This window comes from Cebus imitator, unplaced genomic scaffold, assembly GCF_001604975.1.
Source record: "Cebus imitator isolate Cc_AM_T3 unplaced genomic scaffold, Cebus_imitator-1.0 Scaffold109, whole genome shotgun sequence".
Classification (NCBI taxonomy): Eukaryota; Metazoa; Chordata; class Mammalia; order Primates; family Cebidae; genus Cebus; species Cebus imitator.
Window position 1 is genome coordinate 4,497,042 of NW_016107424.1, and position 8,548 is coordinate 4,505,589.

Sequence of the window (8,548 nt, forward strand, 5' to 3'; positions counted from 1 at the left end):
TCACTGCAACCTCCGCCTCCTAGGTTCAGGCAATTCTCCTGCCTCAGCCTCCTGAGTAGCTGGGATTACAGGCGTGTGCCACCACACCCAGCTAATTCTTGTATTTTTAGTAGAGACAAGGTTTCACCATGTTGGTCAGGCTGGTCTCAAACTCCTGACCTTGTGATCCACCCACCTCAGCCTCCCAAAGTGCTGGGTTTACAGGCATGAGCCACCACACCCGGCCACATTATTCTCTGCTTTTGCTTATGTTTTCAGTTTGCTTCATATATATATATAATTGTACTTCAGGTTCTGGGGTACATGTGCAGATCATGCAGGATTGTTGCATAGGTACATACATGGCGATGTGGTTTGCTGCCTCTATCCCTCCGTCACCTATATCTGGCATTTCTCCCCATGTTACCCCTCCCCAACCTCCCTACCCACTGTTGTCCCTCTCCTAATCCCCCCCTCAACAGACCAAAATTGTACCAAATGGTAAAGACTATTGACACAATGAAGAAACTGCATCAACTAACGGGCAAAACAACCAGCTAGCATCAAAATGTTTTGAGTTTTCTATTGGAAAATGTCAAAATGAGAAAACTCAAGTCACACACACAAAGACATATCCTATTCTTGTTTTTGAACAGAGGGTCTGGGTCAATAATGAGTGAATGGTGATTTTTATAAAATAATCAAGGCATTTACCTCAAGGATAATAATGAACATGTTCTCGTTGGAAAGCTGCCTGAGAGTAAACTACTCAACCATAGTACCACATGCTGAATCCTCTTTATTTCACATTCTCAATCTGGACTTACAGAAAATTTAAGTGAAGATTTCTGAATTAGAAGGAAAAATTTGGAAGTCAAAGTACTAAAATGCGTATTGAAACATGAGAACTGTCTACCTTGTCAGCATTTAAATAGTGTAAGATCTCTCCCCTGAGCTGGGAGTCACATCTAGGTGAGTGCAGGGAAACAGAAATAGCACATGCAGGCACAAAGCCAGTGGCCTGGGAGCGAGGGGGGTTGGAGGGAAAATGGGGAGATTGTCCACTTGAGACTAAGCCTCGAGAGTTTGCAGGAATTGTGGGGATCGTTGCAGTATAATTTAAGGTTCTAGAGAGTTTTGTCTGACTCTCCAGCAGTCAGGAAAATCTGAGCTCATGACAAGGTTGCAAACAATTATACTACATGCCATTTGTAAATTATCATTCCAGATGATGTACTCAGCATTTTACATTAATTGCCTCATTGAACCTTTATAACTCTCTTGCCCAAACCACTATGACATAGATATTATCACCACATCCTGACAGAAAAGAAGGAGGAGGTCCAGGGAAGTTGAGTAACTTATTCAAGGTCACACAGCTGGTGAGCGATCTAGTTTGTCCTCCAACCTAAGGCAGTCTGCCTGCAAAACTCTTTCCCAGCTGTCTGCGCTTGGGTTGCCATGGAGCAGCACTTTATGGACACCAATGGTTGCTGTCGCTGCAGGGGTCATACAGAGAGCATTTCCTGGTAAAAATTCTAACCCTTGCAAGAAAGAACAACAGCACATTCAGGAAAGCCAGTGAGTTCGGAAGACGGATCATGCCTCAGTCATTTATTTAGGCAGCAAATGTAAAAGCATCAGAGAGACTGGCAGGTGCTGATGGAAAACAAAAATTAAGAACATGTATCTCCCAGCTCCTTTTTCCCATTTTCTTATATCACCTTTAAATAGGTCATGAAGGATATTTTAGACAAATGCATCCCCTTTTCCCTGGTGGCAAGTAATGCAATAAAAGCTAATGTATTTAGCATCCTATTGATTAGAAAGTAGTGATACAATACAATGAGAATTGATGACCACAGACATGATTCAAACGTGGCCAGATATCCTAAAGAAGTTTATGACTCATCATCAAAACACAATTATATTCCAAAGAGGCAGAGCATTAAATGTATTTTATTGAATTAAGTTTATCTGACACTGTTCAGCCACAAATGATCACGTGAAATCCATAGAACCGGAATAACTGATTAGCCAGAATAACACATTCTCAGACCGCGCTGGTTTTTCTACCATTGGGTCTGGACAAACATGACCCTCTGCAGCATACATATTGACTGCATCACTTGAAGATTGTGGACAGAATAGACTTACAGCTGAACTGGAAAGTAGATGATAGAAAAAGTCTGGAGACAGTTATTTCATAATACATCATTTCTAGGAAGAAAGTAAGCACTATAATTTGGGAGCCTGTAGTGATGGCTCAGTGCATTGAGTGAGGTCTCTGGCATCAATTATGTTTGAGAAATAACATACGTAAAGGGCCTGTGTATGCCCATTAACTAGCAAAAGCTCCTAAGTGGCAGCTACTGCTATCATTATCATATGACAGTTATTAAATCAGGATGCTTGCCGTGTAGGTACTTATAATAGACCTAGGTTGGTAGAAGCCGGCTTGTGTTGTCTTTTGCCTTCAAAAGAGGAATAGGTGTGTGTCTTTGGTCTTACTCTAAGTTAAGGTTCACTTAAACATGGTGCAGTCTAACAATCACCAAACTATTCCTCCGTTTTCTGCTTTTAATTTATCTCAAACAAGCAAATAAATGAAAAGCAGGCATGAGGCAAAAAGGCTATTTTCCACAAAATCTCTGTGGAAAAAGGGCTGTGAGCCCAGTTGTTGAGTGAAGTTCTTCAGCAGAGAATGCCAGTGCTGGCTAGGCGCCGCAGCTCACGCCTGTCATTCCAGCACTCTGGGAGACCAAGACAGGCAAAGTGCTTTGAGCTCCGGAGTTCGAGACCTGCTTGGGCAGCAACATGGCAAAACTGCATCTCTACAGAAAAATACAAAAAGGAGTGGGGCATGGCCACCATGTGTCTGTAGTCCCAGCTGCTCGGGAGGCTGAGGTTGGGGATCGTTTGAGCCTGGGAAGTGGAGTTGAGATCATGCCACTGCATGCCAGCCTGGGTGACAGAGTGAGACCCTGTCTCGGGGGAAGGAAAAGAGAAGAATGTCAACAATGTTCTCATTGTCTCTCCATCTCTCTCTGAGTCAGTGCTCTCCAGAGAAACAGAATCAATAGGATGTATAACTCTATATAGAAAGATTTCTTTTAAGGAATTGGCTCATGCAATTACAGGCTGGCAAGTCTAAAATCTGCAGGGTGGGCTTGTTGGTGAAGACCCAGGAAGAGCCAAAGTTGTGGCTGGAATCCCAAGGCCAGCTGTCTGCCGCAGAATTCCATCTTGTTGGGGGAGGTCAGTCTTTTGTTCTTTTCAGGCCTTTGTCAGATCAGATGAGGCCCACCGGTACTAGGGAGGGCAACCTGCTTTACTCATGGTGGATGGATTCAAATGGTAACTTCATCCAAAACACTCTCACAGAAATATCCAGAATTATGTTTGACTGCGTACCTGAACACCGTGGCCCAGCCAAGTTGGTACAGAAAATTAGCCATCAATCTCCCCCTCTTTCCCTCTGTCTCTGTCTCCATCTCTCTTTCTCTCTCTTTCATACACACACAGATACACACACACACGAGCAAAGTTTATCACAAAGTAATATCACAAAGAAAGCCTGGGTGCAGTGGCTCATGCCTGTAATCCCAGCACTTTGGGAGACTGAGGTGGGTGGATCACCTGAGATCTGGAGTTCAAGTCCAGCCTGGCCAATATGGCAAAACCCTGTCTCTACTAAAAATAAAAAAAATTAGCCGGGCATGGTGGTGCACGTATAGTCCCAGCTACTCAGAAGTCTGAGGTAGGAGAATCACTTGAACCAGGGAGGCAGAGGTTGCAGTGAGCCGGGATCGCACCATTGCTCTCCAGCCTGGACGACAGAATGAGACTCCATCTCAAAAAACAAACAAACAAAGTGAGGAAGGAAGCATGAAGGTGTGATGCCAACCACCAAGGCTATCTTGGGACCCTCCGAGAAGGCCACACCTGAGGAGAGGAGCACTAAGCATGACTGCATCATTTCCAAGTAGGATTTCATCTCTTCTTTCTTGAGAAAAATAATTCATTGATTCTGAAAAACAGCACTCATTATCTACCTACGATGCTATTTTTAAAACCTCTGAAATAAATATTGTCCTAGCCCCATCTCACAGATGAAGAAACTCTTTTCAGTTAAGTGACTTGCCCCAGCATCCATTGCTAAAAGATGGAAGAATCTAAAATTCAACACAGGCCCTCAAATGTGTCTTGTGATTGCTCTCAATGCTGCCCCACAGGTAAGGAAAACAAGAATGTCAGCAGATGTCTCTAACAGAAGAAGCCTGTGATGGTGAGTGTGGAGTAGTATGCGTTGTTCCAGGATTCCGTCTCTGGTTAGGGGACTTGTGGGAAGCAGCACTCACAGATATACATCCAAGCCTGTGGCCTGCAAACCAGAACCTCTCCTTCTAAAGAGATCTGTAGATGCTTCTGGGAACAAGAATTGCCCAACCTACCACACTCTCTAGACAAACGTCACATGTTGAAGATTCCTACTGAGGCCCTGGAAATGCTCCCCTACAGGCCATCTGCCAGGCCTCTGATGTCAGCGAACTGCCAATCTTAGAGCTAACGGTTGCTTATAGTTGGTGGCACAGCTATTCCAAAGAACTACCGAGATGCAGGCAGCTGATGACAAGGCTGCTCTTTAGCTGGCTCCTCACAGCACCCTGAGCGACCCATTCCAGGGCTCCCCTTGGGAGACCAAGTCCTTGGATCATGCTTAGAACTGCCCTTGTTCATGGCTGGATGTTCAGAGGGTGGAAACATGGAGAAGGTGATTGTTACAGAAGCACTTGTGCTGTGTGCTTTTAAAGTTAGGGTTGGGATTAGTTCTGGGAACGTGGTCTACCTTCTTTCTTCTTCCTGCGCCCTCTTCCAACCCTCCTCACAACTTTATACATCAAATGGCAAAAATAATCTTTTTCCTGCCTTAGTTCACTATCTGACCTTCAGTAGGACCACTGTCCTGGGAAAGGGGGAGGGGTCGAGTGTGTGGTAGAGCTACAGACATTCTAGATGCAGACATGATTGAAAATCCCACCACAGACCATGATGGCATATCACCCAGCTGGGACTTCAGAGTAAGCTAGTTCTGCCATGGCCACCTCCTAGTGACAGTGACACAGGAGGGCCTGCCTTCCCCTCTGCAGTGCCGCTTGCTGCAAACACTTGGCCGGTGCACATTTGTCAAAGCTCTGAATATCAGAGCCAAGCTGAAAACCAATGCAAGATCGGTCCATCTAAGTCAAGGCAGCTATGTGCATATCCTAAATTATCATTGCAGAGTGGTTATCCCAGGCTGTTTAGTACAAAGTTAATTATCGGAGACCGGGAAAATGGTTGCTTTAATTCAAAGACCACATTACTAGTAATAAGGTGACAACCATGAGAGGATTCCTGTACAGAGGGTCCTGCACCAGAAAAAAGATAACATTAACTCATTCTGATCGGAAAACATCAGCTACGATGTACTTACTATTATTATCACTATTTTCTAGTGAGGACACTTGGACCCAGGGAACTTAAGTAAACTTGCACAAAGTGACTCACCTGGTGAATTAGTACCACAGGACTTGAAGCCAGGAAGTCTGACTCCCAAGTCTAAAAACATAACCACTCTATCATACTGCATTCTGATTGTATAACTTTTCGGTGCTTATGAGGCATTGTCAGTCCTGTTGAGATTTATCATTTTTTAAAATTCTTCCATCTTATTTTGCATAATAGTATCACATCCATTGGTTTACAATAAAGACTATAATAAAATTGCATGTTTTCTGGCCAGGCATAGTGGCTCACGCCTGTAATTTCAGCCCTTTGGGAGGCTGAGGTAGGAGACTCGCTTGAAGCAAAGAGTTCAAGTCCAGCCTGGGCAACAAAGCGAGACCCCCCATCTCTACTAAAAGTAATTTTTAAAAATGGCTGAGCACAGTGGTGTGCACCTTTAGTCCAGCCTGGGCAACAAAGCAAGACCCCATCTCTACTAAAAATTAAAAAAAAAAAAAAAAAGCTGCACACCTGAGTTCCAGCTACTCAGGAGGCTGAAGCGGGAAGATTGCTGGATCCCAGGAGTTTGAGGCTGCAGTGACCTAGGATCGTGCCACTGTACTCCAGCCTGGGCAACAGAGGAAGACCCCATTTCTTTAAAAAAAAAAAAAATGGAATGTTTTTCAAATGTTTTATAATTTAATTTTTTGTCCCACTAAATAAGATCTTATCTGTGCCATTTCTCCATAATTTTCCAAATACATGGCTTTTACTGGGCTAGCCAGTTTTAGCCCAAGGAGGTTGTTGAAAATATGAGATCAAACACTCACAAGGGAGTGGGTACTCCTTCCCTTACACCATGTTGCTTCCTTTAGGTCACATTAAGTTTTCATTCCTTTCAAGACTGTTTCTATTTTATCCAAAATTAAGACTTTAAATTCAGTACTAATTTATTTTCACATCTCAGTGAAGGAGATGAAACTGAAGTGAGATTTGGGTTTTCTGGTTTTCACTTTTGGGGAGAGATATTTTTTAACAAGGGATCTTCCTAAAGTCATACCAGGGAGAGAATCATATTCTGGGTCTATAGGTAGGTAAGCAATCTGTTTCAAGGTGAACAGAAATTTTATAGGGTTTTAAAAGATGTCATTCCAGTGCCTTAAACAGTCCTCACAGTGTTGCAGGCAATACTCTGACCTGATTCTTCACATAGTTGCTGTGACGTCATAACACCTTTAAGCGTCAGTTCTCTCAACTACAAAATTGAGTCAGCAATATCTACTTCTTGGGTTTAGTAAGACGTTAGTAAAATACTAAAGACAGGCAGACACAGTGGCTCACGCTATAATACCAGCACACTGGGAGGCTGAGTCAGGCAGATCGCTTGGGTCCAGGAGTTCAGGACCAGCCTGGGCAAAAATGGCAAAACTCCATCTCTTTTGTATTATAAAAAAATACAAAAAAAAAAAAATAAGACAGGTGTGGTGGCATGCACCTGCAGTCCCAGCTACCCGGGAGGCTGAGGTGGGAGGATCACCTGAGCCCAGGAAGTTGAGGCAGCAATGAGCCATGATCGCACCATTGCACTCCAGCTTGGGTGCCAGAGTGAGACCTTATCACAAACAAAATAAAATAAAACCAAGACAAAAGACCTAACACAACACCTGACACAAGGATGCAAAGAATAACCGCTGTAATTTCCCCAATTTCCCTAGTCAGAGCTCTACAAATCACCGGCCGCTGACTTTGGATGTGCTTAACTCTTCTAGATCCTGTTTCCTTGTATATGGATTTAAATGTCAAAGGGTCCTGCTGACCTGGTCTCTCTGTGATTCCACGATGTCCTCTGTCCCCCTGCCCCTGCCCAGTGTGCTGCTGACTGTCCCCCGGCCCGGGCTGGCACTCAAACCTGGCCCAGGCTCCTATTAGCAGATTTTCACATCTTCGCCCACATCTACTATCTCCAAAACGTCTGCACTAAGTGTGCCCGTCATACACTACTCAAGCACTTGCACAAGTGTAAGGCTACCCCCATTAAAATGAATGTTGGGCTGAAGAAAACTCAACTTGAAAAAGAAAGAGGAGACCCAAGTTTGCCAAAGAAGTTTCTTAATGTTCTTAATAACCTAGAGTTGGCAGAGCTAAGGCTCCCCCCATGCAGCGGAAGTGTCTCCTTTGCATTCTCCCAACACTAGCATGCTTCAGCCAGAATATCAGCAGCACCTCTCTACCCATTGTCATCAGACTTGCTTGGAAACCGGACCAAAGAGTGAAGCAAATCAAGGATGAGCTTAGTAAACAATGGAATGCTGAATGAATAAAATAGTAATTACACACTAGCCACTGTTCATTGAACACTGACTGTGCATCTAAGTACAACCATGCAGACATTTAATCCTCACCACAGTCCTATGATGTAGGTAGTTATTTATGAAGTAGGAATTTTAATTATCCTCATTTTCAGATGAGTGAACTGAGGCAGAGGTGAGGTGGTCCATCTTCAGAACGCTTCTTCACCACCACGTTATACTGCCTATGATAGCAAGAGTAGCAATGACGATAGCTCATATGTAGTGAGTACCTGCAATGCACCGGCTGCTTTATCAATAGGAACAGGGAAACAGTTTGTGTAAAGAAAAACAAAAAATAAAAAGAGCTTGTAGATGTCCATATTTTAGGTGAGAAATTCATCTCAGAGGTACATGGTGTTTTAACGTATTCCAGTAGTTTTCAACCCCAGCCACACTAAAGTGGGACCTTTTAAGCAATGCTAATATCTAAAATCTACCCCAGAGCTGGGTGTGGAACCCAGGTGTCAGTAATGTTTTCTAGCTGTTGAAATGTTTTCAACTTTGCAGATCACCCATATGCCCAGAAGGCTGAGAACCACTGGTTTACTTCAGTCAGACACACAGGATCATTTTCAGTTGTAAACATGATTGGAAAGAAAAAAAGATTGTCAACAGAGAAGAATAAATGTTATACAAGAATTTGGAGCCTTCTTCAGATAGAAAGAAGAATCGGGTCCCATAGAAAAGGAAGAAGAGAACATTTGGAAAGAGCTCTAGATAGTCCAGGTGGA